At 36.2% G+C, this 15,244-nt stretch overlaps 1 pseudogene; it reads right to left on the reverse strand.

Annotated features, from left to right (window-relative positions):
- Positions 1-12,110: 12,110 nt before the first annotated feature.
- On the reverse strand, positions 12,111-12,300 carry LOC111726544 (annotated as a pseudogene).
- Positions 12,301-15,244: the final 2,944 nt, after the last annotated feature.

Genomic DNA, 15,244 nt, shown 5'->3' on the forward strand with positions numbered 1-15,244 from the left:
GATGTAAAATTGCATTTCAGTATTTCAATAAATCTAGTTGGAAAAACAAAACAGGAAAAAGTCAGAGAAACTATTTTATATACATTTAATTGAAAGCATGTATTTAGGAAATTAAAATGGAGGATTGCTGATTATGCTCATAACTTTTGTCATTCACAATAATAAATGACAACAATTTATAAAGGAAATAGCAATTTTCTGTATTAAATTGTTCCATACACACTTTGAATGAACATCATGTATATCATGTTAAGCTTGTTTTCTGCTTGTTAACTCCTCTAGCATGGAGTGATGACAATAGTACTCTCAGGGGACAATAGGCATCGATGTTTTCTTCTATTAAGATTCACCCGAGTAAATTGGCAGGAACGGAAGAAAAGAAATGACGGTAAGCTTAGGATATTTGTCTTTAACTTTTATATAAAATGAGGTAAGTGATGGTGCATTTTCAAAAGGCACCTTTAATCCTTTATCAGTAAACACAACGATTTAGCCTACAAAGTCATGGTCAAATTTACATTATCTTCCAACAATTGAAAAGGATGCTTGATCCACTATTTTCGGATACATATTTTCTTTTGATAAAAAGTAAAATTCCAAACCGTCTATCAAATCTGTAAGGCACTGAGCAATACATCTCACAGACGTGCAATGCCAAGATCATCAATTATCTCATCAGTAATTTTGGTTAAATTATGGAACATGTCATAACAATCTGTGAAAATTGTTCTTCTAAGCTTCTAACTCTCAAATTTACCCTTCGGTTTTATCTATTATTGAAAAATATTTTGCAATCCTTTCTTGCATTGATATTTTTAGATCATTGAAAACACCAGAGATGTAGGATACATTATAGAAAAAGCCTATGCTGTCCCGTTTACTTAACAATGTTGTGAGAAGACTCAATTATTTTTCTTATAGAAAGACTAAGAATTTCTTTTGTAGTTCAGACATTCTCAACAGGATGCTCTCCCTTTATAGTCATCATAACTCAGCACGCAAAAACAGTTGCTTATGATCAGCATTCATATCATTCATATTATCACATAATAAAGAGAATAATATAGAATTTAACACATTAGCCTTTACAACACTCACAAGTTGTCCTGTGTCACTAAGCCCTATTTAGTTCAGCTGACATTTTTCTCATGACAAGACTTTCTCACTGAAGAAAGTAAGGTATTTTAATTACACTTTAACACAAGTTTCTCAATTTGGGTGTTTATTCCAGAATGTTTTCTTATAATTGCAGTGGCACCATGAGAGGATACTCCTACATAAAACTTAAGCAGTAAGCCGCAGTATCTGTCACCGATTGCGTGCTTAGATATTGTGATAATGTCAGAATGTTGTAAGACTGTCTAAACATTTGTTCTTTATTTATCTCATGTGGACTCAAAGAGTTTGTAACATAACACTATGAGTCACCTATCTGCAAGGCCCTCACGAGGCTCTCCAGGCTCACTCCTTCCACATCCCCCTATACTCTTTGCACACTAGTTCATAGAAGCACACCATGTTATCTCCAACTTTATACCCTACCTCTCTACTATTAGAGCCGGTCATCCCCATGACTGTTTGTTTAATATCTGTCTTCCCTCTAGAATATGACCACAATACGGATAGAAAACATGCCTACTTTCTTTTATTATCAGCCCCCCAATGCCAGGAACACTGAAGATATTCAATAAGTATTCAGCAAACTGACTTGTTCTGTATCAATTTAAAAAATCAAAAATACCATTTTCAGACTCTAGTACCAAACTGAAAAATTACTCCTCTCTTTGATAGTACAACCAGAGTTTTTAGATCCTGAATCTTTTGGAGGCAGAAAAAGTAAAGGGCAGAATGGAATAGGAGGACGGCAGAAACGAATGAAGAAGGAGGCCACGTTGGGAGAGTAGTGCAAAAGCAACTAAGATTTGTGCAGTATGCCATTTGCTCCATCTGGAATAGTCTTCCATCTCTCACTCGGCAACCCCAGTCTTACCCCATGCCCTGCAGGATGAACTTCCATTCATCCTTCAAGACTCACACATTGCAAATCTGAGCTGGATGTTGCCTCTCTCTACTGTATTCTTCAAACCTATGGTATTCAACATTTACTTCTGTTGTAACACATAACACATTATTTTTAGAAAATTGTTTCCCAGTCTTACTTGTCTATCTAGATTATCTCTGCTTTGAGGACAGAAATTCTTATTCCCCATTTGGTTCCAGAATCTAGCATAGTGTCTGACCCAGTAATTTACTCTGCATTGCTATAACAAAATACCATAGACTGGGTAATTTATGAACAACAGAATTTTATAGCCCATATTTCTAGAAAATGGGAAGTACAAGGTACCAAAAGATCTGCTCTGGTGAGGGCCCACTTTCTGCTTCAAAGACAGTGTTTTATTAGTTGTATCTTCATATAGTGGGAGGGTTGAATGAGCTCCCTGGGGCTTCTTTAATAAGAAAACTTAATCCCATTCATGAGGGCTTGACCTTGAAGACTTAATCACCTCTCAAAGACTCTACTTTTTAATATTATTTCATTGAAGATTAGGGTTTTTTATTATAAAAAAAAGGTTTTAATATAAGAGTTGGAGGGGCACATACTTTCAGACCACAGTACCCAATGTAGATTTCACTACATGTTTGCTTATATAATAAATGGATAATGTTTATGTCTATTTTCCTGGCCATAAGGAGTAGGGGCCACAGTGGCGGGTGGGAGTAGGGGAAAGGGGAATAGGGAAGGAAAAAGGAAAAGATTATGTGTGAGGGAGGCGCCTATGGCTCAAAGGAGTAGGGCCCCAGCCCTAAAACTGCAAAACCAAAAAAGAAAAGGGAGGTTTTCTGAGTTATTTCAAAATAAAAATTATAAACATTTTAATATTCTATGAAATTTTGTCTTATTTGTCTTTTTCTCTTTACTTGAGTATCTTTATACTTTCACTTATTGAGGTATCTTTTCAACAATCATTCATTGACACTGGACTTTAAGGAAAGTGTGTTGGGTTCTGGGAATATAGAGAACCTAGCTGGTAAGCAAACAAGATACAGCATAACAGGATAAGGGCACCAACAGAGATCTATATAGAAAGAATAGGGTAGGGAAAAAGAGCATCTAAACCACCAGACTGAGGACTGATGGATCCTTTCTGCCCCTCAGTCCAAAGAATGGACCCATAATTTGTCAGTCTTTTCCTGAAATGGGTTCTCAAATGCTATGCCTTAGATATGACACCCTGTGACTTAGAATCTCTTTTCATATTCCTCAGCATTCAAATTTAAGAGTTTTGCCTTTAATCAATAATAATAATAGCAAAAAATGCATAAAATGTTTCTACTTTGAAACATCTTCTAAATCTTACTAGATAGGTAAATAACTATTCCTTTTATGAGTTATTTTTTACTCCCAGTTTTCTGTGGCAGAAATAAATTCTTCCCTACCTAATGTAGTAGAAAGGTGCCAATTTGTTAATTTCCCTGTGCTGACATTTTGTCTGAAATTTGTGACATAGTTTCGCTGTAGCCTAATAGAATATACGTGCGTCTGTTTTAACCTGATGATTCAGTAGCATCAGTGTTTGCACTACTGCTCTTTCTACAGAACTTCAAAATCTGACAACTGAAGTCTGTAACTGGGTGTGGCAATTTTTAAACTCGGTGCTCTGGTGAAAATTAATACATGTAATCATTTGTAAGTTCTATTTATTTAAAACCATTTAGTGTATATGAATGAAATAAATGTTTACCTAAGTTAATCTTTATATAAAAAGTTTAGACTTAAAAAATAGACCTCAATTACATTCTGGTTTCAAAATTAGCATTGACACATGACATAGAATTAAAAACTGACTGGACCTAATACCAAATTTTCAATTAACTGTTTGTTGTTTTTCTAACTCTCAGGCTAGAAGCTCTCATAACAAATCTAAAATCCTGGCTAAACAATAAAGAGTAGCTAAAAGATATAAGTAGTAGTAAACACATGGATAAAGGGCATGGACCACAAAGAAGGTGTTAGGACAAAAAGTGATATTTATATTCACATTTGGTTCTCCCATTTGATTGCTTGGAGTTGTCCAGGGGAAAAGACAGGAGTAGAACATCTAGAGAGAAATCCTATGGAGAAAGGTCATGTCCTACAGCCTTTCCCCAGGGCACTTAGAGAACACGGAGACTGGATTGGTGCTCACAGTGATTGAAGAGCATCTATTTCCCAGGGTGAGTGAGTGTCAGCTCTGGCCAAAAGGTGGTCTGATGAGACGCAAGAGGTTAGTAAGGAGCCTCAGTTTAGCTAAAAGGAACAAAATGGAACAGTTGAAATTTGCAAAGAGAAAATCTCAGTTTGGATGTAAGGTTCATATTTAGCTTTGCTTAAAACTATTTATCATTTTCTGTATCTATTTATATAATAGATGAGTATTTATACTCACGATTAAATAGAAAATACATTTTTGCAGATAAATACAAAACCACAGTGTAGTCTAAATCTCAATTAACAAAACACATGGAGGGAATGTTTTCTTTGCAATTGTGACCCACTCATGTAGCTGAATCAGAAGCCCTAAGCCAAAGTTCTCACTCTTTTAAACACATATCCTGAAACATATATATAAACATATATACCCCAAGGAGATTCTGATTTGTATCTATACCATTCTGTCAGATTTTTCTTAAGTTTTATTTTCTATAGTTCATATTATGAAATCATGTATCACCCCCACATTTAATGTGATAACATCACCACACCCAGGCATATCCTTCCACCTTGAAATCCCCAGCCTCAAGAAACCATTTAACATCTTTTTTTTATTATTATTTGGGATTCATTAAGGGTACAAAGAATTAGGTTACACTGATTACATATGTTAAACTCCCTCTTTTAATTTTGTACCACCCCCAAAAGGTGTGCCATACACCATGACCCCCAAACCCCTCTCTCCTTCCCCTCATTCCTCTAACCCCTTGTATTAGCTCAGCTACTGCCTTCATATTAGTATTGAGTACATTGGAGTCTTGCTTTTCCACTACTGTAATACTTTACTAAGAAGAACCTGTTCCACCTCCATCCAGGTTAATACAAAAGATTTAAAGTCTCCATCTTTTTTAGTAGCTGAATAGCATTCCATGATATACATATATCACAGCTTGTTAATCCATTCCTGGCATGGTGGGCATTTAGGCTGTTTCCATACTTTGGCAATTGTAAATTGAGCTTCAGTAAACAGTCTAGTGAAAAGGTCCTGATGATAAAATGATTTTTTTTTTCTTCTGGGTAGATGCCTAGTAATGGGATTGCAGGACCAATTTGAGTTCTTTGAAGATTCTCCATAGTTCCTTCCCAAAAGGTAGAACTAGTTTGCATTCCCACCAGCTGTGTAAAAATGTTCCTTTCTCTCCACATCCATGCCAGCATCTGCAGCTTTGAGACTCTATGATGTAGGCCATTCTCACTAGGGTTAGATGATATCTCAGGGTAGATTTGCATTTCTCTGATGATTAGGGACCATGAGCATTTTTTCATAATTTTGTTAGCCATTTGTCTGTCTTTTTAAGAGAAAGTTCTATTCATCTCTCTTTCCCAGTGATAGATGGAATTGTTGGGTCTTTTTTTGTTGTTAACTTGAGTACTCTATAGATCCTAGTTATCAAGTTTTTGCACAATTCATAATATGCAAATATCTTTTTCCATTCCAAAGGCTGTCTGTTTGCTTTGGTTGTGGTTTCCTTAGCTATATAGAAGCTTTTCAGTTTAATTAAGCCCCATTTGTTTATTTTTGTTGTTGTTGGAATTGTCACAGAAGTCTTCATAAAATCTTTACCTAGGCCAGTATCTTCCCCAGGGCAAACTTTCTTTGAGGATTTTTTTGTTTCATGCCTTAGATTCAAATCTTTTATCCATCTTGAATCAATTTTTGTAAGTGGTGAGAGGAGCGGGTCCAGTTTCAGTCTTTTACATGTGGTTATCCAGTTCTCCCAGCATCATTTACTGAATAGGGATTCTTTTCCCCAGTGTATGTTCTTGTTTGGTTTATCAAACATCAGGTGGCTACAAGAGGTGAATTTCATCTCATGGTTTTCTATTTAGTTCCAAATGTCAGTGTCTCTATTTTTGTGCCAATAACATGTTGTTTTGATCCCTATGGCCTTGCAGTATAGCTGAAAGTCTGGTAGGGTGATATCCCTGGCTTTGTTTTTATTACTAAGTATTGCCTTGGATATATGGGGTTTCTTCTGGTTTCATACAAAACAAAAAATTATTTTTTCCAAATCTTGAAGGTATGATGATGGTATTTTAATGGGGATTGCATTGAATCTGTAAATTGGCTTGGGTAGTATAGACATTTTCACAATGTTGGTTCTTCCCAGCCATGAGCATAGTCTATTCTTCCATTTGTTAGTATCTTCTGCTGTTTCTTTTCTTAGGGTTTCATAATTTTCTTTGTAGAGGTCCTTCACCTCTTTTACTATGTATATTCCTAGGTACTTCATTTTTTTGGAAGCTACTGTGAAGGGAATTGTGTCCTTGATTAATGTCTCATCTTGGCTGTTACTGGCATATACAAAAGTTACTGATTTGTGGACATTGGTTTTATATCCTGAGATATTGCTATATTTTTGGATCACTTCCAGGAGTCTTGTGGTTCTCTGGTCTTTGGGGTTCTCTAACTATAAGATCATATCATCGGCAAAGAGCAAGAGTTTGACTTCCTCTGAACCCATCTGGATGCCCTTTATTTCCTTCCCTTGCTTGATTATAATGGCTAGAACTTCCAACACTATGTTGAACAGTAGTGGCAACAGAGGACAATCTTGTCTGGTTCTAGTTCTAAGTAGAAAAGCTTTCAGTTTTACTCCATTCTGTATAATATTAGCTGTGGGTTTGTCATAGATGGCTTCAATCAGATTAAGAAATGTGCCACCTCCATGCCTAAATTCTTAAGTGTTCTATTTAGAAAAGGATGCTCAATTTTATCAAATGCTTTTTCTGCATCTATTGAGAGGATCATCTGCTCTTTGTTTTTGCTTCTGTTGATATGGTGAATTGCATTTAGGGACCTGTATATGTTAAACCAGCCTTGCATTCCTGGGATGAAACCTACTTGATTGTGATGAAGGACTTTTTTAATGTGTAACTGTAATGTATTGGCTAGGATTTTATTGAGAATTTTTGCATCTATATTCATTAGTGAAATTGGCCTGAAATTCTCCTTTTTACTTGGGTCTTTTCCTGGTTTTGGTATCACGGTGATGTTTGTTTCATGGAACATACTGGGGAAGATTCCTTCTTTCACAATTTTGTAGAATAATTTCTGCAGTATGGCTATAAGCTCTTCTTTGAAGGTTTGATAGAATTTTGGTGAAGCTGAACCATGGCTTTTTGTTGTTGGGAGTTTTTTTATCGTTTCTTCTATCTCCGTTCTTGAAACTGGACTATTCAAGAGATCTACTTCTTCTTGATCAAGTCTAAAGAGAAGGTGTGATTCCAGGTATTGATCCATTTCCTCCAATTGTCAAATTTCTGGCAAGTTTCTTATAGTATTCAGAGATGATCCCTTATATCTCTGTGGCATCTGTTGTCATTTCCCTTTTCTCAACAATTCTGATTGAGGTTATTAGAGATTTTACTTTTCTGTTTCTAGTTAGTCTGGCCAAAGGTTTATCAATTTCATTTATGTTTTTGGAAAACCAACTTTTTGTTCCATTAATTTTCTGAATGATTCTTTCATTTTCAATTTCATTAATCTCTGATTTAATTGTGGTTATTTCTTTCTGATGCTGGATTTGGGATTAGATTGTTCTTCTTTTTCCAATTCCATGAGGTTATTCATGAGTTTGTTGATGCACTCTCTCTCTGCTTTTTGAATGTAGGCATCTAATGTGATAAATTTCCTTCTTAAGACTGCTTTTGCTGTATCTCACAGGTTTGATAACTTGTGTCTTCATTATTGTTATGTTTGAGGACTTTAACATAAGGATGTGAGGATGAATGTTTTTGTTGGAGTTGAGTCCTACCTTTAATGCCCTGTGGTGTGAAAAAATACAAGGTATAATTTCTATTCTTTTAATTTTGCTGAGGTTTTATTTGTATCCTGGGATGTGTCCATTTTGGAGTATGTACCATGGGCTGACAAGAAAAATGTATATTCCTTAGGTTTGGAATGGTATGTTCTGTACATGTCTATTAATCTCATTTATTCTAGGGTCACATTTAAGTCCTTTTTATCTTTGTTTAGTTTCTGTTTAGAGGATCTAAATAGACAGTCCAGTTCTGTCAGAGGGTTGTTAAAGTCCCCGGCTATCATAGTGTTAAGGGATATCATATTGCTCAAACCCATTAAGGTCTTTTTCACAAATATGGGAGCATTTAAGTTGGGTGCATAAATATTTAAAATTGAAATATCTTCTTGTTGTATTAGTCTTTTGACCAGTATAAAGTGTCCATCTTTGTCTTGCTTAAGTTTAGTTACTTTAAATCTGCTTGTATCTGAAAATAAGATTGCAACCCTTCATTTCTTCTGATTTCCATATGCTTGAAATACTGTTTTCCATCCCTTACCCCTGAGTCTTGATTTGTCCTTCAAGGATAGGTGTGTCTGCTGGAGAAAGCATATGGATGGCTTCTGCTTTTTTTTTTTTAATCCAATCAGCCAGGCTGTGCCTCTTCTGTGGTGAACTCAGTCCATTGACATTTACTGAGTGTGGTGGAGTTCTATTCATCTTATTTTATGAAAGTCCATTGTGTAGTTTTATCTTTTGTGCCACTGTAGAAGCTAAGTTTTGACCTTTGGCTTCTGGGTATTTCCTTTGCTGTTCCCATTCCCATTCCCATTCTGATGGTGAATGTTGAGACTAGGTCCAAGTATTTCCTGCAGAGCTGGTCTTGTTTTGGTGAATTTCCTTGGTGCTTGTATATCCACAAAAGATTTCATTTCTCCATCAATACTGGAGCTTATTTTAGCAGAATATAGAATTCTGGGCTGAAAATTGTTTCAAGAATGTTGAAAGTGGATGACTATGCTCTTCTGGCTTGGAAGGTTTCAGTAAAAATTTCAGTTGAAAAGTCTGCTGTCATCCTAATGGCTCTGCCTCTGTGGGTCAGTTGGCACTTACTCCTAGCTGATTGCAGAATTTTTTCTTTCATCTTGACTTTGGACGGGTTCATTACAATGTGTCTTTGAGAGGCTCTGTTTCAGTTGAGTTGATCTAGGGCTCAATATCCATCTGAAAATAATGTGTCAGGGTCTGTAGTAAAACTTGAGAAGTTTTCATTTATGATAGTCTCCAGTAAGGCTTCCATTCTTGTAGGATAACCTTCTTGCCCTTCAGGAATCACTATTATTCGTATGTGTGAATGCTTCATGGAGTCTTATAGTTCTCTGAGCACCTGTTCTGTTTTCTCTCTCTTCTTTTCTGCCTCTTTAAATCCTCTAGCTCTAAGGTTCTTTCTTCTCCATAGTGTAACCTATTTTTGATACTTTCTACTGCTGCTTTACATTCCCTGACTGTCTCCTTCACTTCCTTAAGCTCCACCATATCCTTTATATATTCTACATATCTCTTGTCCAAGTTTTGGTTCTGTCTTTCCATTTTCCTGTCCATTTCTTTTATTGTCTTTATCATCCACATTTTAAATTCCCTTTCTGTCAAGTCCATTAATTCTTTACAGGTAGAGTCTTCTGCAGTAGCTGCCTCATGGTCCCATGGGGGAATTCTTCTGTTTTGGTTGTTCCTGTTGCCTGAATTTTCCTGTTGGTTCCTCCTCACATGCTCTTTGTTCTCATTCATGTCATTGTCCTCCTTTTTCCTTCTTACTGCCTCCTTGCTCTTGATGACAGTATATTGCAATGTGTCACCAGGACAACAGGTGGCACTGTGGTTTTTTAGGAGACAGAACACAGCCAGCGACCTGTATGGTCCTTATTCCAAACTTAGTTACCTTCAGTGATCACCTGATTGTTTCCTCAGTATTCAGACTCTGCCAGTTTGGGACCTTAAAGCTCATAAGAATCCTTCAGGGGCAGGTGTCACAGTGCCCCCTGCCTCCAGTTCCTATGGGGCAAGTGATTGTGACTTGGCTGGCCTTCTGCAGAGGTCTGGGATGGGAGGAAATCTTTCCTGAGTTTTCAGTTGTCAAGAGAAGCTGTGCTTTGAGTGGAAAGCTTGGAAGAGTAAGTGGACTTAAACAGTATACAGCAACCAGATTTGAATGCCAATTGGAGTGAACTTGCCATAGGTTTGGTGGCTGGTGAGGCAGCCGTGCCAAGGTCTCGGCAGCCAGGAGGCTGCCATTGTGGGAAGGTCATGAGAAATTCTTAGCAGAGGCTTAAAGCACAGCCATCTTAATTCCATCTGCCAGAATCAGGCCTCCACTCTTGGGATAGGCTGTACTCCCTGAGCTATGACTCTGAGTAAGGTCCCCATGTTAGGTATGGCTGGGTTCTCTCATCAACACAACAAAAGAGACAGAATAAACAACTTGAATAAGTTATCATCTAACATGTCTACAATGACAACACTTCATTTGAGAATAAATAAACCACAATTATATACATACATAAATAAAATACAATGTGTTATATTTGGCTTTATAATGTGCTATAGTCTGATTATTTTGGCTGGGGAAAATAAAGCATGAAGAAAGAAATGAAAACAAGAATCTGAGACTTCCATTTAGTTCAAAGCAGTTAAAATACTTATCGTTCAGTAAAATAGGAAGATAGCTCTCAAGACAGGTCTTAGTTTGGTTAAATTAGAAAGAAAGTCATTTTTAAAAGTTGTACCATTTCACAAAAATCATCGAACTAAGCAATTCCTAATAGTTGCTAAATATATATGCTAGTGTAAGCTAATATAAAATACACAGCAAAGTTTTAAAAAAAAAAGAAGAAGAAAATGTGTATTTTCTTTCAAGATATCCAGCTTAGGTAAGCTCTATGGGCTTCCTTAACTAAAATGATGGAAAATTTCTAAGACCCCCAACTCTTAGATTAGTGTTTTTTGTTAATTAATGGCAGAAAGTACAATTTTTTAAATTTAGTTAAAATCAACTTAAAGGAATTCTATGAGGTGGAGACTACTCATTCATAGATATGAAAACTATTGGGCAGAACAATACGTAACTGATGCTATAAGGGAGATAGTACTCAATTCACTAGAGGAACACAGAGGATTAACATAGATTAACCGGAAGACCAGAGAAATTTTTACAGATGAAGGAAAGTTCCACTTGGGCTTTAAAGTAAATAAGTTTATTTTTTAGGACAGAACATTCTGGATAAATGACACATCAGAGGCAAAGTTTTCTCCCCACCTGAAAAATGAAAGTATAGGCCAGGTGTGGTGGCTCACACCTGTAATCCTAGCTCTTTGGGAGGCTGAGGAGGGAGGATCACTTAAGGCCAGGAATTTGAGACCAGCCTAGTCAACACTGCAAGAACCTGTCTCTACAAAAAATTAAAAATTAGCTGGGCATGACAGTGCATGCGTGTAGTGCTAGTTACTCATGAGGTTGATACAGGGGGATCCCTTGAGCCTAGGAGTTAAAAGCTGTGTGAGCTATGATTGCACCATTATACTTCAGCTTGGATAACAGAGCAAGACCCTGTCTCAGAAGAAAAAAATAAATAAAGTCTAGTTTAAAGGCATGAGATGAATAAGTAGGAGATAAGGATGTACAGGCAAGAGAAGCCCCTGCTTTAAAAGCTACATTGACTCTGGACTTTACTTTGAAAAAAGGAAACCAATGACAATTTTTAAGCACAGGACTGACTGAATCAAAGGAGAACTTTAGAATAAAGTTCTTTAATATAAGTCCTTTGCCCTTTTGTACAAATAAATATTAAATATATTACTGACATGCTTTCATCTATACATGCTGGTGAAATAAGAATGTTACAATGAAACTGTGAATCCTCTCAAATATAATGAGATGACTGTGAGTAATAATCATCTACTGAGGTTGGTAGAACACCTGTGAGGGTTGCCAGATCACAGAGCACAATGCAGAAACTAATCATAACATTCTCTGAAATCACAGAAAACTAATGAAGGTTTACACTTACAAAATAATAGCTGGAAAAGAGAAGCATTTTCATTTTTCATTTTTTTTTTAGAGGAGAGCACAAATTCAGTCCCCCACTACCACAAATTACACAGTCAAGTTTCCCACATTTGAAGAAATTACAGGAGTCAGCACATCTGGAGTTCAATGGCTAAGTCTCATCCTGGGCACATCTGGAGTTCAATGGCTAAGTCTCATCCTGGGAAAACCACCTTAGTGATCATGGAATCTCCCTCCTCCCTCCCATGAGGAGTATTTTCTAATGTTAATACTTAACATCTTCAAAAACCTAGACAAATGAATATGTATGGTCAGGAGCACTCAAAACAAATCTATAAAATATCTAGGACTCCTTTGGATCACTAATGTAAAAACAGCAAATTAAACCAATAAAGTTATTTTTACAAAATTTATGTTATTTCATTGCATTAAATATTTTCAGTACACAAATGGAAAAAAGATGCATCTGACACTGTAACAGTAATTGTGCTAATCATTCGACACACCCATTTTCTTTTATTCTATGGACACAGAAAGAAAGCATTTTCTAGCTCCCTCTGCTTAGGAAGAGCCTCTGATTGAGCTGAAGCCAACAAAATATGAGTAGAAGTGATATTCCACACTCCCAAGTCTGGTTCCTAAAACCTCCTTATTCCCTCTCTTTACTTGCCTGCTGGACAGATACAAAAATATCCAATGGAATGCTCTAAGGACCATTAAAAAAGAAAACAGAACAAAAACCATATGATGGAAGAAGATTAGATTCCCTGAATGACTGTGTAGAGGAGACTTTCCTCTTACCTCCCAGTGATCCTCACTGGATTATGATACAAGCTAGAAATAAAAGCTACTAGATTTAGGATTGATTTTTGTAGGAGTTATCGCACCCTGGCTATTATGGGCTCCCAAAACTTTATATTTAAAAGTAAGAAGTGATACAATTTATATTTTAATCCTCCTCAAAGCACTTCACTAAAACATTACGCTATAAAAATAATCAAGTTTCTAGTATAGTAAAAAGTAAAATTGAGGAGAAATGACTTAGGGAAAGGGATAGAACCATTAACCCTTACATTTTGAAATAAGGTGGGCTGATGGTTCACTAGGGATTTGATTACAACCAGAGGGTATTGTCCAATGAGGGTTGGACAAAGTTTCAGGAAGAGACAAAAGGACCCTGAGCACTGAATTAATGAGCCAAATTTTCTCTAGCTTTATGAGTTGAAAAAAATATTATTTGTAAGAGTTCTGATGATGTAGATTTTTTCTTGTATAGATTAAGGACCCTTTACCTGAAAATCCAACATTCAACGAGCATTTCCTTTGAGTGTCACATTGGGACTCATGAAAATGAGTACTAGATTTCATATTCTCAGAGTAAGGATACTGAACGTGTACTTTCATGTAAGTTTATTTCCATAGTTTCCCTTAATTTTCTTTATTCCTCCTTCTAATATATTTGTACTTTAAACCTGATGCTTTCTCACTATCTATGTTCAATGTATTTTGTTATTACATTTTAATAATTTCTATTTTATGTGGTATTTTATACTTTTTTTTTTTTTTTTCCCGGGGCTGGGTTTGAACCCGCCACCTCCAGCATATGGGGCCAGCGCCCTACCCTTTTGAACCACAGGTGCCACCCTGGTATTTTATACTTTTAAATTTCCTGTTTTGATCCTTTTTATTGCTTTAAGCATGAGTTCTTTTAACTGCTTATAAATTTTATCTGGGACAACATTAATTTCCAAATATATTTCTTCTGTAAGATATGCTTTATTAGTAAAGATTTTTAAAGCAAGTGTTTTGTTTTGTTTGTTTGTTTTGTTTTGTTTTTGGCCAGGGCCAGGTTTGAACCCACCACCTCTGGTATATGGGGCCAGCACCCTACTCCTTGAGCCACAGGTGCTGCCCTAAAGTGAGTTCTTAATGAGCTCAGAATGATCAAGCAAAAACATATGGATCAATAAACAGGCAAGAACTCAGTGAATATAAATTCCTTCCTCAATATCTAGTTATCTGAGCACTAAAGGATTCTCAGTGTCTCTTCTCAAATTATTTTTTAAGATAAACTGTATTATTTCATATTATTTCCTAGCCCATATCATCATCAGACCATTCTACAATCTGAAAATGGGTCATATACCATCTAACTAGCTCTAATTCTCATAGCCCCATAGTGAGCCCTTTGATCTGAATCTCATTCAAAATAATGTTCTTTTAGTGTGATCTTTATACACATTTGTGAAATTAATGTTTAATGAAGGATGACTATGCACCAGACTTCTGATATATCAGTGAACAAAACAGAAAAATCGCTAACCTCACAGAGTTTTATTCACTATGGGGAGAGGTCACAAATAATAAACTAAAGTATCTATCATTAATTAATTTTATAGTATATTAGACGGTAATAAGCACTATGAAATAATAGAATAGGAATGGGAAATATGAAGTTTATAGGGAGGTTAACATTTTAAATAAGGGTATATTAGTAGAGACCTCACAAAGATTGAGGAGATTAGAGTCAAGATGTAAAAGAAGCAAGGTAAGCCGTGATGATATCATAGAGAAGAGGGTTTCTAGGCAGAGGGAACAGCAAATGCCTGGGTGGGAATGTTCTAGGCAAACTTAAAAAACACAAAGAGGCTAGTGTGCCTAAAGAAGTAGCTGTATGATCTGGGTTAGAGGGAAAGTAAGAAGAGAGGGGGGTCAGAGACAGACCCGTGTGTCAAGTATTTTATGAGTCACTCTAACAACTTTGGGTTTTTCTTTAAGTGAAATGGAAAAGTCACTGAAGGATTCTGAACTGAAGAATGGCATTATATATGACTTATATTCAAAATGTTTAATTCTTTCTGCTATGTTAATATTGACCAAAGGAGAAAAGGGTAAAGCAGTTAGGAGGATAACTGCCATAAATGAGGTGGAAAAGGATGATAGCTCAGACCATGGCAACGGGGACATATGTGGTGAGAACTGATGAGAATCTGTATAGTCAATGAATTCAGAGCAGAGATGATTTACTGACAGATTGGGTGTGAGGTAAGAGAGAAAGACAGGAATCAAGGATTTTTACCTGAATAACTAGAAGGATAAAATTGGTATTTACTGACATTAAAAAAAAAAAAAAAAACTAGAAGAAGGCTGGTTTGGAGAAGTACAGGATGTCCCAAAGGTCAC

Source organism: Otolemur garnettii, unplaced genomic scaffold (genome assembly GCF_000181295.1).
Source record: "Otolemur garnettii isolate 467f Iridium unplaced genomic scaffold, OtoGar3 scaffold00070, whole genome shotgun sequence".
In the NCBI taxonomy this organism is placed as follows: domain Eukaryota; kingdom Metazoa; phylum Chordata; class Mammalia; order Primates; family Galagidae; genus Otolemur; species Otolemur garnettii.